This window comes from Nothobranchius furzeri, chromosome 9 (assembly GCF_043380555.1).
Source record: "Nothobranchius furzeri strain GRZ-AD chromosome 9, NfurGRZ-RIMD1, whole genome shotgun sequence".
NCBI classification, from domain to species: domain Eukaryota; kingdom Metazoa; phylum Chordata; class Actinopteri; order Cyprinodontiformes; family Nothobranchiidae; genus Nothobranchius; species Nothobranchius furzeri.
In genome coordinates this window covers 1,394,462-1,412,152 of record NC_091749.1, presented here as the reverse complement: position 1 = coordinate 1,412,152, position 17,691 = coordinate 1,394,462, and the positions used below count along the sequence as shown (strand labels likewise).

The 17,691-nt window shown below is 40.7% G+C and overlaps 1 long non-coding RNA gene across 1 annotated transcript; it reads left to right on the top strand.

Annotated features, from left to right (window-relative positions):
* The first annotated feature begins 12,056 nt into the window (after positions 1-12,056).
* On the top strand, positions 12,057-14,459 carry LOC139071869 (uncharacterized). The gene is made up of 3 exons (XR_011521676.1): positions 12,057-12,208; positions 12,613-12,645; positions 14,081-14,459. It is a non-coding gene; the product is annotated as an uncharacterized lncRNA (long non-coding RNA).
* Positions 14,460-17,691: the final 3,232 nt, after the last annotated feature.

Sequence of the window (17,691 nt, the reverse complement as noted above, 5' to 3'; positions counted from 1 at the left end):
TTATGATTATTATTATGGTTGATTTCATAAGGCTATAATAAACTATTTTCTACAAGAATAATATGTAATTGTGAGAAAGCCCTACAAGTAAGAGCCCAGCACCATGTCCCAAAAGATAAGTTGAGATAAGTGAGGTCAGAAAACAACAAAATGTCTATCTTAATAAAAAGCAACTGTAATGTTTCAAATTGAAATGTATTCATTTTCAAGGCAGGGTTACAGGATACAAGTGCAATATGCACAATCAAAGAAACAACCCCTTTCATTTGAACTAAACAGCCCAGGTCCAAAAAATTACACTAGGCAGTAACACATTTTTAAAGTGTCAAACATGAAATGAAATGGGTAAACTTCCATAAAACTACTCCAAATAAAATAGAGGGCTGCTTCATCTAATCCCCACAAATTAAGTTCACTGTCTTTTTTAGCATCAAAAAGTAGTTTTCAAGTATAAAATCACACTATCAAAAAATGTGCATCTGAAACAAATTCAGTAAGTCCTTGCTCATGTAGCATTAAAAAAATAAAAATTTCAAATGTTAAACATTTTGAATTAAAGAAAAGTACAATAAGTGCACTGTAAACACACAGCAACAGTGTGCATCTGAAAAGTACGATTCAAGCATTGGCGATTTTGCATTGAAGATGACCTGGATAAAGTAAACAGTCTGTCAGAGTCTGGAACTATTCTTGAAAACAAAACAAAAAGTAAATGCGTAAGGGACTTACACATTGTTCATCTAATCTCACTTAAACAATGACAGGTTATTTTTGAGGAATATAAGCATTTCTGCTCTTTCTGCTGTCAGATGATTCCTTTTTTCATCCACAATATTGGATGCTGTACTAAACAGTCTTTCACTTTAAACACTCATTGAAGGAGCATTCAGGAACTTTGCTGCAACAGCAGCAAGGAGAGGAAAGTGGGCATGGTTGTCTGCCCAGTACTGGAAAGGGCTGTCTAGCTCACCCATTGTTGGTTCTTTCAAGTACATTTGCATCTGGATAACTGCTGCCTAGGTACCTTGTGCAGGATCATGTTCCTGTAGAATTTTGTCATCTCTCTGTGCCTTCGGGGCATAGACAGTGCCTCCCAGCCCAGGATGTCTTATATAGACATTACACAAGACATAATTCTGGATCGGAAATTTGTGCAGGTTGGATCGGAATTTTCCGATCTGTGATTTAAGACCGTATCGGAGCCTGATTCCGATACTGGATCGGATCTACCCCAACCCTAGTGTAGTCCCAGGTTAATGGTATAATCTACAGACCTGTTCTCTCTGTACACAAAATAGAGAGAGTCCAGGAGGGGGGCTGTGAGGGTCTTGAGGTGGGGGAGAACCAGGAACTCAAATGGCTTCATGACCACAGATTTCAGGGCCAAAGGTCTGTAGTGATTGAACCAAGTGATCTTTGGCTTCTTGGGGATGGGGACTATTGTGGACTTCTAGAAGCAGGCAGGCACATGAAATTCCTCCAGTGAGGAGTTGAAATTGCCCGTAAACACTGGGACCAGCTCATCTGCACAGTACTTTAGAGTGGCAGGAGATACACAGTCAGAGTCAGGAGCTTTCTGTGCATTTAGAGTCTTGAATTGCTTCCTAACATATGCCTCATGGTGGAGCTGTGTGATGTGGGGTCCTCATGAATGTGGAATTAGGAGAAGGGTGCTGTGGATGAAGTCCACAGTGATGGTGATGGCTCTGGAGTGGGGGGATGAATGACCATAGTGTCTCTATTGTTGGGACTGTAGGAGGTGTCAGAGCTGCTTGAAGGCTCATGGAAACGACAATAGCAGTTGTTTGAGCTGTTGACCAAAAGCAGATTTAACTGTGTGTCAACTCCACCTGAATTACTTTGTATACTTTGTATAGACCGTTTTGATACAATGTGTCTGATGATTTTTTACGATACACTTGCCTCATGTTTTCTGACCTTGATGATCCAACCCACTACTGGCTTACATTATTACTCAATGGTGAATCTGCTGCGATCATCAAGGATCCCAGCTAGGCTTTTGACAAGATTTCCGAGCATCAGTACCCTCCTATTGGTCCCCTTCTCGACCCACCACTGCGACAACCTGAGAGAATTGGCAACTGAAGCATATTAGCCAGCTTAGCTAAGGTGGCTAGCGCACCGGTTAATCGGGTAAGAGTAATTTCTTTCAAGATCTTGTCACAGATCATAAGCTTGACATTATATCTCTGAATGAGACATGGCAAACAACCGCAGGACTTCACGCAGCTTCATGAAGCAGTGCCACCAAGGTTTGTTTACAAGGCTCAACCTCATAGCTCAGGCTGCTGAGGAGGTCTCACGATACTCTACCTTGAAAGTTGTCCCACAGACTGTTTCTCAATATGGTTCGTTTGAATCAATTGTCTGTCAAATATCTGGTTTAATTCCTACAATTTTTACATCTGTTTATTGTCCTAAACCAAAGATTTTCTGAATCATTTTTTAGCTTTTCTTGGACATTTGACCAGTGGCGGATCTAGGATTTTTCTGAGGGTGGGGCCATCAAGGGGCCACAATATTTATAGAGGGGCCACGAACAGTCCAACATACTTGCATACTATTCCCAGTTTTGTATGGTAGATACAGTTTACCCCAACACCATGTTGAAAAACATCAATGCAATTGTACATCAATTTTTACTGTACATTGACAAAATACAACCACACACAGCATTTGAGAAATTTTAGCATTCAATTTATTTTGCAAAGCCACAAATATCAGGTTAAAATATGTTTGTGTGGAAAAAACACCAGAAGAATATCACAGGACCCTCTGCTCTTGACTGGGAAATGTCTGGTGGGAAGTCAATTAAATAAGTCTGAGTCAGTTGCTTATATCTCTCAACCTTTAACATTCATGGCATTCAGAATCTGCAAGTGATTGACTGCAAAATTCAATTAAATTTAAAGAGCCTTTACAAAATGAGAAGCACACCACCAGGTCCTACTGGAACAGAACACTGTTCTGATGTCTGCGCAGGATTCTGTGCATCACACTGGAAGATGTCTGAAAACAGCAAATGAGAAATTATCTAACATAAGCCAAATACATACACAAGCATTTATTACTTTCAAAGATCAATGTTTACCATTTGATCCTGCAGGATTAGTATTGATTGGTGACTCTGGTGGCCCAGCAGGATGGAAGGTTGAGTCATTAACTTCACTCTGGTTGTCTGAATTGGAGAGAGTCTTGTCCCAGTTTGCAGCTAAAATACAAATATATGTCAAACTCCAGCTAAATCCAGCCAAAACTTTGTTTTCTATGAGACCACATTTTTATTTATTTGAAATTGAAGACTTCAAAGGTTGGACTATAAAGATGAGATGTGGTAGATGTAGACAAAGAAACCAATACAATTTAAATCCATTATGTTAATGTTATAGTAAATCACATCACCATGAAGCGGAAGAATTCAGTAAACATATGTGCCATTAGTACAAGATAACATCATTTAACAAATTTGAGATAATGGTGATTTTTTTTTATTTTTACCTAGAATAATGGCAGGAAAAGTTGGACTAACAAAGGAATATCCAAAACACAAAATCTCTTTGGAAAACTTAACCTTGACCTTACTTAATCAACCAATTAGAAAATTCAGTGTTTCAAACAAGGACTTTTCCCACACATTTTACAATACATCAAAATGTCACAATTTAGGGAAACCTTGAAGGAATTGTGGGAAAGGAAACTTAACTGCAACATTACTGATGATGAATGGAAAGATGCTTTGAGAAACGTAAAATCATTTACTAAAGGGAAGCAACTTTGCCACTAATGATTTGTCACGATTAACAACTTCTATCAATTTAAACAATAATCCTTTATTTTTGGTGCTTGGAATAACTGACCCAATTATTACTGATAAATATAAAAAGCTCAATGCAAATTTTCTGTGCAAGAAAATGACTCCACATTAACTGGATCAGCTCCAAGATAAAATGGGAAAAGGTTATCCTCAATTATAAGCAGAACACATTGGGCAGCATTAGGTCGTTTATAAGTGGTCAGTCCGTCCTGCTGGATAATGTGGTGCGATCATGATCTTTTTACAAAAGATTATGCGATGGCGGTGAAAAGGGAGCTTGGGGGCGGTCTCTGCGCTGCCACGGACTTCAGTTTATCTTGGACATAACTTGCTTTTTATTGCGATCAAAGCCACACTCATTAAGCTTTTTTAACAAGCCGCTCCAGAAGGTGTCTGTCCCCGTGCAGTCTCTGGTGATCTGAGCTTCAACTCTTACGGAGAGGCTCCCCGGCCATCATCTCAGCTGATTCTGTTTAGAAAAGCCAAACTTACGGCCCATGTTTACTTTCATTTTCAATATAGTTGCCGGCCGGAGCTCGGCAGTAACTGCCCACGTGATCATGATACCCCCTTCTGTTGCGCCAAGTTGTAATATGCATTCACAAGTCCGGCGTTGCGGTGATATTAGTATCAACCGTGGCAGCACGAATGCCACAAAATTCCCGCAACACCATGCCGCCACGGCGCGTTTATATTACACGTACGCTGATTTCCCAGCATGGTATGTCCTACAAGAGGCTGTCTCTCGTGTTTATCTGACATGACTGTTGCACAATAAAGATTATATTCTTTCTGACCTGATAAAGGGGGAATGGAGGTCCCTTGCCCTGTTCCAGCCTCTGGTCTACTGCCTCCTGCTGCTCTCTCTGATTTCTCCATGCTCGTTTTCACCAGCTGACACACTCACTCTCTTGGGAAAAAACTGCAGAATTCCCGCCTGTATCTGACCCTTTCTTTTCATGTTCTCTATCAGACAGTGCCAACTATTAACACACGAAATGCAGATTACAAAAGAAGTACATGGATTAGCAAGGGCTAACGTTTTTTCACAAGCCCTTTTTAACATTACCTTTAACTAATGTCGGCATTGCTTTCCATTGGACTTATTGTCAGACTTGACTTACATGGCAACTGTGAGTAAACAGTGATTCGTGACTTACCAACAAACTCCTCATAACGTGGACTCTCATCAGATCCGATGTCGGTTGAAAAGTTCTCCCTTCTTGGAATCTTTCAAATCTTCTTCTGTTGGATTTCACACACTATTTTGCTCCTTAGCGCCACACGGCCACTAGTGTTTGGACTCGGAATTGCATCCACCTATAATCTCATCACCGCACAAAGGACAGATGAGTGACAGGACAGGGGCACTACAGGGGCCAATCATATTTCAGCAGGGGCCAGTGCCCCTGTGGCCCCGCCCCTAGAACCGCCAATGCATTTGACTTTCTTATCTCCGAATATCATTATGCTAGTAGATTTTAATACACGCCTGGATTACAGTAAATTCTGACTACCAGTACCTTTGTTTCATTCTTGGATAATTTTGTTTTTCAGTAATAAGTGGATTTTCCAACACATATCAAAGGCCATATACTGAATTTGATTTACTGTTCTGGACGCACTCCTACTGACTACCGCCGACAAATTTTCTTCTTCAGATAATTTTCTTCTTACATTCAAGTTGTCTCTCACCCTCAAAGCCTGTTTGCTCCATCATCTTTTGGAATCTTAAAAACCTCAATGTGGACAATTTTCTTTTCTGTATTAATGATTTTGCAGATATGCTACAATTTCTCTCCCCACCTGACCAGGTTTCCTTCTCCATCGATAACCTTCTTGAGATTTTAAACTCAGTTCTATGTTTGAACTCCCATCTATCTTGGAAATAATTAATCATTTCAATTTTAAAGTCTTTGGTATGACCCAACCGGGATTTGAACACTGTTCTCCCAGTCCCAGGGCAGACACTCTAGCACAAGGCCACTGAGCTGGTAATGTAATCTACTTGATCCCTCTAGGGTACATCTTTACAAAATTTAACATAAACTTTCATTGTTATCCTGTTGGTGCTCAATTATATGTTTCCACCACTCGGTCCTCGTTTCTTCCACCTCTGTCACTCATTGACTGCATATCCGACATTAGGTCTTGGTTTTCTTTAAACTTCCTTAAGCTGAACTCCAATAAAACTCAAGTTCTTCTCATGGGTACAAGATCTGCATTGGGGAAGGCTGGAACATTGTCATTGGCTATTGCGAACGCTGTAGTTGCCTATTTGGACCAGATAAAATACCTTGGTGTCATTTTAGACCGTTTCCTTTCCTACCATTCAAATATCAATGCAGTTACCCCTTCAGTCTAATGTCTCCTTTGAAATATTAATCACCTGCATCCGTCACTCTCTAATCACGCCACTGCCATCTTAGTAAATAGTCTCGTCACTTCTCGCTACTACTTTCATTCCCTCCTGTTTGGTTTGCCACAGAAGTCCTTGCACAAACTTTAACTGGTTCAAAGCTCTGCAGCTCGTATCATTACTAGAACAGCCATCTCTAATCACATTACCCATGTTATCCAGCAGCTTCATTGGCTGCTGATAAAGTTTCGGATCATTTACAAATTACTACTTATCACATACAAACTTGCCTCTATTTATCTTTCTCAGCTCCTAAAAATATCTACACCCTCCCGTATGTCCAGATCCTCAGCCTTTATCAACCTATAAATCCCCTCTGCCTGACTTGTTATCATGGGAAGTATATCATTAAAAATATCTGCGCCGTCCCTGTGGAATTTTTTTAGTGATGGAACTTAAGAAAAAGTAAAGGTAGACAGAGTTCTGGAATGATTTTTTTCTTGTCTAATTTTTACGTATGGCTGCATGGTGGTGCAGTTATTGTAGCAGTGTTGCCTTGCAGCAAGAAGGTTGCAGGTTTCAAACTCAGCTGCGACCTTTTTGCATGGAGTTACGAGTTCTCCCCATGCATGTGTGGGTTTCTTCCAGGTACTTTGATTTCTTCTACAGGTTTAAAATTGTACGCATTAACTCCAGTGGTAACATGACACAAGTCACCTAGGTCGTGCAGCTCAACCAGGATGGCAGATCAGTGTGAACTGTGGCAAGAAGGTTTGCTGTGTCTGTCAGTGTAGTGTCCAGAGCATGGGGGCACTACCAGAAGACAGACCAGTACACCAGAAGACGTGAAGGAGGCCATCCATCAATGCACCATCCACCACTGCTACGTTGCACCAAAGACTGTCCAGGAGTTGGCAGGTGCTTAGTCTAGGTCTAGGAGGAGATCCCTCATCAGACCATCCACCACTTGATCAGGAGTTTGCCAAGGCATTGTAGGGAGATTATATATTTACGTGGAGGCCACATAGAGTACTGAGTCTTATTCTGATTTATTTTAAGGACATTACATCAAAGTTAGATCAGCCTGTAGTGTGTTTTTCCATTTTAATTTTAAGTGTGACTCCAAATCCAGACCTCCACGGGTTGACAAATTTGATTTCTATTGATAATTTTTTTGTGATTTTGTTGTGAGCACATTTAACTATAAAAAGGAAGAATTATTTAATAAGAATATTTCATTCATTCAGATGTAGGATGTCTTATCTTTTGTGTTCCCTTCATTTGTTGAGAATATATATATATATACTCCATATATGTTGGTGGTGCCCGTGGTCATCAGGACACTTGGGGAAGTTACCCCCAAAGTGGAGGAGTGGCTAAAGCAGATCCATCCTTTATTTGAACCTGCTTATCTATGCAGGGTCGCAGGGGTGGCTAAAGCAGATTCCAGAAAAAACATCTGACATCTCAGTCCAGAAAAGTGCACTTCTAAGAACAGCTAAATACTGCACAGAACCCTCAAGCTGCCAGGCCTCTGGTATAGGACCTGAGCTTGGAAGGGTGAGACCACCCCTGTGGGTGAAAAGTTTTTTTAACATATATCCTCTCCATTTTTATTTTATTTGGGGGGGGGGGGGGGGGTGTACACTACTTCATTTTGCACCAATTGTCAACAAATTCTTATGTCAAATCCTTTTAATTATCAATAAAAGAAAATCAACTTTTCTAGGAAAAAGATCGACAGATTGACCTTTGATCCTTTCCACATGACTCCTTCCAGCCAGTGAGCGTTGCTTCTCTTCATCTTCTCCGGAAGCTTCCAAATTAGGACTGGAGGACTTTTAGCAACCAGTGATGCATGCAGGTAAAAACCCTCTCGTCCCTATCTGTTATTCAGAAATGTTTAAGTTTTTTGGTCTGTTTGTCTAAAGCTGTAACTTGCTAATTCAGTATAGTTGTTGCTGTTGAAGCTAGCTTTGTGAACAGCTGTGCTGTAGCTTACAGTTAACAAGGTAATAAGCTAAACGTCTTGGTTGTCAAACTTATTTTCTCAGTTAAAATAAGCTAATTAAACGTTCAAAAGTGTGTGGCATGCGACATGTTCAGCTTATGAAGTCAACAGGTGAGGTTGATAAATGGTTTCTTTGAAGAGTCAATATTTGCCGGGCCTGTCTCGTCATGTCCCCTAACTCACCGTAGTCAGTGAGAGAGGAGGACGGTCATGCTAATTGTTCCTACCGGTGCACTTGACACACTGGAACAGCAGGTGAAGCTGCCTCCCTTGGCTGTCCCGGGGACTGACTGAGCCTGTCTGTTTCAGCCTGAGATATTGGAGGTGGTGTGTGAAGAGGGTCAGATGCGTGTCTCATGCTGCCCTGACACTGAAATTGTATAAGATTTAATGATTTAAACAGTTAATAATCATGGATGTTGTTTTATCAATTAACCACAAGGACCTAAGTCATTTATTTTGTGTATGGAAACATGCAAGGATTAATAAAATGATCTTTAATTTATTAGAAAAGTTGGTAGGATGCTTAAATTAGTGATGATTAATTTTAGCCCTGGACAGCCACCGTCCCGCAGATTTTCTGAGGTTATTCTTTAACACCAGATTTTGATCTGCATGTGATTAGCAGGCTTTTGCTGATCTTGATTACCTGCTGCACAGGTGATTCAGTCATTGAATCAGATGTGTTTGGGCAGAGAAACAAGTTTAAGATGCAGGATAGTGGCCCTCAAGGATTAGAGTTGGGCACACCTAGCTTAAATTGATGAAGATTATTAATCAAGTACCTGTACAAGTTTTAGATTTCCTGTGAAAACCCACAGTTTTTTTGTCTTTTTAGATGCATGATAGCAAAGCGACCAAAAAGAGTAAAAATGAAGCCAAAAGATGAGGCAGTGCAGTTTTTGGCTTTGGGTAAGGACAAGGATGGATTTGATGTGAAATTCATCAACTCTTTCAAAGGTCAGTCATCAAGCTAGATGTTTGGTCTACATTTGATTATCATTTTGGGTTGATAATGAAGTAATGTGGTGTTTCTCAGGGCGAGGAGTGTTCAGTACATGCCACTTTGAGAAAGGATCATTTCTTGTAGAATATCGAGGCAAAGTCATAAACAAACTGGAATATGAAGACAGGTTAAGGATTTATCATGATGCAATGAAGGTCTTCATGTTTGAGTTTCATCATAATGGAAAACTTTTGTGGTATGTAAATTAAAGCATTCAAAAGTAAAACTTTTTAAAAATAGTTATATAATTTTTTTTCTTTTTGTCCTGTCATTTGTTTTGTGATTTCAGTGTTGATGCCTCAAGGGAGGATGATTCATTAGGAAGACTAGTTAATGATGATCATGTGAGCCCAAACAGCAAAATGAAGACGATATTAAAGGTGCATGTTGAATTAGGACTTTTACCATGAATATTGTACAACTTTAAAATGATAGGTAAAAAAAAGAAGTCATGTTTTTTGAGTATATTTTTTATAGTACTTTATTAATATGTAAGTTTGCTCCGCTAAGAGAAGTTTGCTGTGACAATTATTTAGCAATCTCTGCATTAGCAACACTACATGTGGTTATTTTCAAATTAGGTTATTTTCTATCAATCAATCAATCAATCAAATTTCATTTGTATAGCACCTTCTACAACATTATCGGAAGCCCAAGGTGCTGAACAACATCATTAAAATAAAAACATTCCCAGTACATGGGCATAAAAGCAGGATAAAAACATAAAATCATAAAATATGAAGCAAACACTATTACAGATAAGAGATATCGGAATAAGACTAATCGATAAAAAAACAAATGTCGGACAAAATAAAATCAAGCATCTGGGTTAAAAAGAGGAATAGTTAAAACCATAATGTTAGGGCAATTCAAATGACCCTAGCGCTAAAACGCAATCAGATAAAAACGAGTCTTTAAACGAGACTTAAAGACATGAAGGGATGGTGCCTGCCTAATGCTCAGTGGCAATTCGTTCCACAGAGTTGGAGCCAAAACAGAAAAAGCACGACAACCCCTCGATCGAAATTTCGACCGGGGGACCACCAGAAGTTCCTGCTCGGCTGAGCGAAGAGACCGAGATGGAGCATACCTGTTCAAAAGTGCAGTAATGTACGAGGGGGCACTGCTCTGGAGGGCCTTATAAACGAGAGTTAAGATTTTAAACTGAGCTCGATATTTTACCGGGAGCCAGTGCAGAGCATCCAGCACTGGGGTAATGTGCTCTCGACATCTAGTGCCTGTCAGGAACCTAGCCACTGAGTTCTGCACAAACTGGAGCCATGCAACCGTGCACTGGGCCAGACCAGCAGACAGAGCGTTGCAGTAGTCCAGCCGGGACAGGACGAAGGCATGCAACACAGACTCCAGATGAGCTCTGGACAGCAGAGGCCTGATCTTGGATAGTCTTTTCAGGTTAAAGAAACAGGACCTCACCACTGTATTTTCATGGGTGTCAAGATTAAGTGATGAGCCGATTTTAATCCCCAAATTACTGACCATTTTCTTTTCATAGGGTGTCAATGGGCCAAGGTCAATATCAGCACCAGAGCCATTTCTTCTGCCAGGACTAAGTATTATAACTTCCGTTTTGCTCTCATTTAGGTGCAAAAAAAAATTAGAAGCCATCCAACATTTTATGTCCTTCAAGCAATCCAGTAAAGGAGAAACAGATCTATCCTCCCCACGTCGAAAAAGGAGATAGATCTGGCAGTCATCAGCAAAGAAATGAAATTTAATATTATGCTGGCGAAGGAGGACCCCAAGAGGAAGCAAATACACTGCAAATAGGAGAGGACCAAGGACAGAGCTCTGTGGCACACCCCAACGAAGTTTCACGCTGGGTGACGTTACCTCACCCATCTGAACACTAAATGTCCTGTCTTGAAGATAAGAGCGAAGCCATTGGAGGGCCTGCCCAGTTATCCCCACCCAATGCTGTAGTCAGTCCAGAAGGACTTCGTGGTCGACTGTATCAAAAGCTGCAGATAAGTCCAGCAATAGGAGGACAACATCGTTGTCCATGTCACAGGCTAAAAACGTGTCATTAAAAACCAATAAAAGAGCAGATTCAGTGCTGTGACCTTTCCTGAACCCTGACTGAAAGGTCTCCCATAAATCATTTGTGTCCAAAAAGGCAACCAATTGTGAATACACGACCTTCTCCAGCAGTTTGGAAAGAAAAGGGAGTTTTGAGATGGGCCTGTAATTAGCTAAGGTTGTCACATCCAGCCTCGTTTTTTTTAACATAGGATGAATAACAGCCTTCTTAAACGAGGACGGAACCATACCAGAAGTAAGACTGCCATTTGTGATTGCCAACAGCAAAGGGCCTATCACTGGAAAGAGTTCTTTATAAATTCTAGGGGGCAGCACATCACAAGGAGAGCCAGAAGGTTTGAGCTGAGCGACCAGTTTTTCCAAGTCTGATAATGTAACAGTCTCAAATGTTTCCAGTGTAGCCTGGAGTAGAGAGTCAGATGGTGAGTTTGTAATGGCAGCTCGAATAGCTGTCACCTTATACCAAAAAAGTGAATAAAGTCATTACAAGTTTCAACGGTGGGAGGCAAAGGGCTAGAATCAGAGAACTCAAGTAGTGAATTTACAACAGAAAAAAAGAGTGCGTGGATCGTGAGAATTTTTTTCCACGATATCAGCAAAGAACTTCACCCTTGCTTCCTTAAGAGTTTGCTGATAGCTGTTCAATACTGAAGATGTCCCAACTATGGAAGGAGAAGTTAAACAGGAATATTAAATAAGAATGTTTTATATTTTAGAATCTTAAAGAAAGCTATCTCTTATGAAAAACTTAACAGGCTCCTGGCATTCTTTTTGGTGTGTAAGAAACTTTAGTGCTTTCAGGCTAGGATTGGTCTCTGTGGTGGCCGATCCATGTGTGAATGGATTTTATTGTTCTCTTTGTTTCATGTCCGCAAGGTTACAAGTCTCACCGATGCAGCGAAAGCCGATGAACCACTGGCGTCAAAGCAAGACATCCAGGTGGGTAGATCTCTGCCTTTTGTAATCTTTCTACATGTTTCTTACAATTTTGGATCGGATGTTGGGGGATGTAGACAGTCCCTGTAATGTGTGGTCCTTTCAGATGAGAACATTCTGAGGACTGTGTGTTTAACTAACAAAATAGGGATATTATTATATATTATTATAATATTGATTTTTTTAATTTTTTTATCAACAGCCATTGTGTTGGAGGAAAAAAAATACTATTTTGTAGTTTTACAATGCATCTTTCATGTATTTTAGAACATGGGACTACACTACCATCTGAGAAACCTTCAGACACTTCAGATGGCATGACTGCCTTTCAACACGTTATTAAAACTGCACTGAATCAGACCAGTGCTACACTTTTTGGGTTTAACATTTCTGAATTCTGTTTATAGATGTTGACTCTCCTGGAGAAGGAACATCTCAAGGTACCACTCCAATACTATATCTACCAGACTAATTAATGTTGGAACAATAAAAACATGCATACATTAGATTATTGTATTTATGAACCAAATGTCTCAACTTAGAATTGCCCCAGCGTTAATTGGCCTAGCAAACCAGACATTTGGAAATGCATTTAACTGGGCCAGTATTATGAAGTTAACGGTGCAAAGCACAGCTTACCTTTAATCAGATATTAGTTTTTCACATGTTTTTACCTGCCTGATTTTATGGAAAGGTTTTTGGGTGCAAAATTATTATACTGGATGCTGATCAGGAAGGGAATGATGGCTTTAATGAGAAACTTATGTTAAAACATGTTAACTGACTTGTAAGGAAGGGTCCTAAGCCAAAGATTGGGTTAGGTTATTTTTGTCTTTAACAAACTATAGGAGAAAGTGCTGAAATAGTTTAAGGTTCACTTGGTTGAGGGGGAACAGTCTTGCAGCATCTTTTGAGCCTACCAGGACCAGAGGCTTTGTGTGGAGCAGAAAAAAGGTCATCAGTTGCTCAATTTGGTGAGAATTTGATGTGAAGATGTAGAAACTGGGCAGTTGAAACTGTTGGATGTGTTATGCCATTTTACCTGGTGAAGATATTAAGTCTTTTTTGCAAAGAGGCTGGGTTCTGAATGGGGTTTAAGAGTTGTTTAAATCCTTCCTTGCATTTTCAGATATTGTCTTTTACTCGGGTTCGTTTCTGTAGTTTACAAAACCCATCTTAGCTATAATCTTGAACTCCTTTAACACAGAGGACAACTGGGAAGCTAAGTGTTTTCTTTTGGGCTAGGCAGATTTGAGCTGATCATCCAATGTTTGTTTAGAATAAATAATCTACCTGGTAGTGGCGTTGTCATTGTCACATTTATTATTTTTTTTACCTTTAATCAGGATAGATTGTTGGAATTAAACCTCCATAACAAGAATGTTCTGACAAACAGGGAAATGTGAAAGTGCTCAGTCAGCAAATCAATGCTCAATACAGCATATTGGAAGAAGTTCACACATCAAAGGAAAATGAGGACATTAAGGTGGAATTCAATTTAAACTCATTTTGTGCATTAGTCAGTTACAGGATTCATAAATGAAAACATTTTTGAGATTTTTTAAGTGTTTTAAATGTGTCATTTTAAATTCCCTGTGAGGAGTGGTCCTTTGGGTTTTAGGAGCTGATTCAAATATCTGCACTAGAAATATTGCCAAACAAGTCCAGTAGGCCTATGTTTATCATATTTGTGAGAAATGTGATGTATTAGTCTGTTGATCAGAAGTGCGGTTAGGAGGCATTCAAATCCATCAGAAAGAAACCAGCTGCTCACTAGTTGGATTGGCAGCTAGGTTACAGCAGTATGCTTTTTGTAGGGATGTTTTCTTGGGAATATAATTACCAAAGTAATTTTATTTATTTTTTTATTTGTAGCATTTCCTGAACAAGAAGCCCAAAAGAAGCGCCCTCGAAGGATTCAAAAGCGTCCCTGGTCTCCAAAAGAAGTTGCTGCAGTGATGAAGTACTTTAGCAAACACATCAACACTGGGAAGCTGGCATCCTTCGTTGAAATAGAACAGTGTAAAAAGGCTGAATATCTCGTCCTTAAAGGCCGATCTCCACAGAACAGAAGAGACTTTGTTCGAAACAGAGGCACAGCTAAAAAAAAATCCTAGATGTCTCGATCGTTGATGTTGAGCAAAATGTTAATTAAAGCTCCATAAAAGAATATTTGCTGTGCTTTCAAGTTGACAGTTGCAGTTCAATAACCCTCCCACTGTCTTTATGGGTGACCCCGCGAGGAAAGTTGACAATTGAGCAGGATTGATGGTTTATCCCTTGGGTCCATGTGGCAGGGGTGAGGTGGTGCTCACTCCTCACTTGTGCCACATGGACCCAAGGGATAAACCATCAATCCTGCTCAATGGTACACTTTCCTCACAGGGTCACACCCATTAGGACAGTGGGAGGGTTAAGCAGTGTTAAACAGAATATTTAGGTGATGTTTAGCTAAATGTTCACCAAAGCTATAAGGAAGTGAGAGTATGCTTAATGTGCTTGCCATTTTTACTTGGTTTTAAGCTATGATTTTACGTTTAACAGTCTTAAAGAATTTCATGTTGAACCCTCCTTTTTGTAAAAAAAATATAGCTCACTTGAGTAAAATGATGGACATTAATAAAACATCTCAACCTTGCAAGCAATGCATCGTGGAACTTTGTTTGGGGGGCCCCTGGGACCCTGCCTCAGTGGAAAAGATTAGTTATTGTCGTGCCTTAATATGAACATGGATTGAGGAAGTACTGGGCCTGGCATAAAATCAATTAAACCTGTCTGATAATTTCTTGGTTGATTAAGCAGCTGAGGGCATTGTTAATCACTTTCAGCTGTATTGGTGTTCATGGACTTAACGGCAGATGCACTAAAGTGACAACAATTACAAAACAAGGCTGGTTTAACATGTAGAGGTCATTTCAAGTTTCTCCCTCTTGATCTGTTTTGGCTGATTTTCCACTCGTGCTAGTTTTGGCTCTACTGGCAGTAGGAGGCGATTGCTTAACCCTACAGAAGTTGCACAGGTTGTCCAACTTCTCCAGGATGGCACATCCACACGTGCTGCAGCAAGAAGGTTTAATGTGTCTCCCAGCACAATCTCGAACATCGAGGAGTTTTCAGGAGACTGGCGGTTATTCTCGGAGAGATGGACAGCGCCATAGAAGGTCCACAACCCGTTAGCAGGACCGATACCTGCTCCTTTGTGCAAGGCGGAACAGGCTGAGCACTGCTTGTGCCCTACAGAATACACACCGACGTAGCCATATTACCCCGTCCTGACACATCTTCACTGGCTCCCTGTCATTTTCAGAGTGCAGTTTAAGTTATTGACTTTTGTATTTTGAGCACTCAACGACCTGGCACCTTCCTATCTCTCTGACCTGCTCACTCCATATGTACCCACGTGCACGCTGAGGTCGGCTGACCTTTTGCTGCTGTGTACGTCGCGGATGTGATACAAATCGCGGGGTGTACGAGCATTTGTGCATGCTGCCCCAAAGCTGTGGACCTCGTTGCCTATTGGAGTTCGGCAGGCTCCATCACTGGCGGTTTTTAAATCTCGTTTAAAGACCCACTTTTACGATTTGGCTTTTAGACAGTGACTCGTTTTAGTTTTATTGTTTCATTGTTTTAATGTGTTCTTGGTATTCATCATGCTTTATCTGCTTTGACTGGTATTTTTATCTTCTATTTTAGTTCCTTAGAATGGTCGTGTTTTGTTTTAGCCTGTGCAGCCCTTTGGACAGCTCCCATGCTGCGTTTTAAATGTGCTATGTAAATAAACTATAGTATGGTACAGAATGACCTCCAGAGGGCCACTGGTGTGAATGTCTCTACTCAAACAATCAGGAACAGACTTCATGAAGATGGCCTGAGGGCCCGACGTCCTGTAGTGGGCCCTGTGCTCATTTCCCAGCACCGTAGAGGTGGACTGGCATTTGCTCATAAAACCCCAGAACTGGCAAGTCCGCCACTGGTGCCCTGTACTTTTTACAGACGAGAGCTTGTTCACCCTGAGCACCTGTGATAGACGTGAAAGAGTCTGGAGAAGACAAGGAGAAGGTTATGCTGCCTGCAATGTCATTCAACATGGCAGGATTGGTGGTGGGTCAGTGATGGTCTGGGGAGGCATATCCATGGAGGGATGCACAGACCTCTACTGCCTAGGAAATGGTGCTCTGACTGCCATAAGGTATCGAGATGAAATCCTTGAACCCTTTGTCAGACCCTACGCCAGGGGTCCTCAATTATAATGGACCGAGGGCCACTCACAAAAAAGACCTAGAAGCAAGAGGGCCGGACGGGGGGAGAGGGGTGTTGCTGCTGCTGCTGTTTGGATCGCTGGCTGTAATACACATAACACACAAGCTTGCAATATAAAGAACAACGCCTGTCCCCCTCCAGCTCGGCTGTGTGACTGCACTGACCTGTCCTATGGGACACTCACCATGTAACCCTCATGTCCATGCTGTCTCTGGAGGAGCAGATAGGAGACAAGATCTCCTGTAACTTAAAAAGAACCAAAGCTTCCTCCCAGTTTCCCTTTAAACTGAAATTAACATCAGTTTATCAGTTTTTTATGCTACTTGCAGTGTCTGCTCTTATAAAAGCGCATTATATTACAGCTACATTTCCACACACTTTCACTGTGCAACAGGTAATCTGGCTTTTTACGTTGCATGTGGGTGTAATGGCTAACAAATAGTCCTAAAACAGGCTGGAACATGAGCAGTTGGGGTATCCTTTTTGGTTTTGGGGACAAACGGCACATGAATTGCCTTCTTGAGTCTTGGCTGTAATGTATGTCAAGAAGACTTATTTTTGTTTTTTATTTTCAGGTGAAGGACTCGAAGACTCCTGTTTGTGAAAAAGCTCAGTCGTTCCAAGACTCGTCTCCTAGCAGACAGGACGTCGGCCCACAGGTAATGGTGAGTTAGATCTTAGACTGTCACTTGTGCAAATGCGAGTGTATCTCTTCTATCTATCAACTCAGTCTCACACACACACACACAGATCTCAACATTGTGTCTTTGTGGGGCCCTGCCGTATGGATGTTAATTCTATGGGAGTTGACAAAATGATGTGCATATGTTGATTCATAATGTGATCAATCCAGTATACAAGGTAAACTGGCACTATTTGTAGTGGCATTGGGTGATCTGATCTGTATATTCCGTAGGTCAAAGCTTCTGAGTGAGTTCTGGCTCTCAGGCTCTATAACCGTTTATAGCTACAGGTCCTTCTAAAAAAAATAGCGAATTGTGATAAAGTTCATTATTGTCTGTAATGTACTGATAAACATTAGACTTTCATATATATTAGATTCATTACACACAACCGAAGTAGTTTAAGCCTTGTATTGTTTCTAATATTGATGATTTTGGCGTACAGCTCATGAAAACCCAAAATTCCTACCTCAATTAGCATATTTCATCCAACCAACAAATGTAAAGTGTTTTTAATATAAAAAAGTCTACCTTCTAATAATT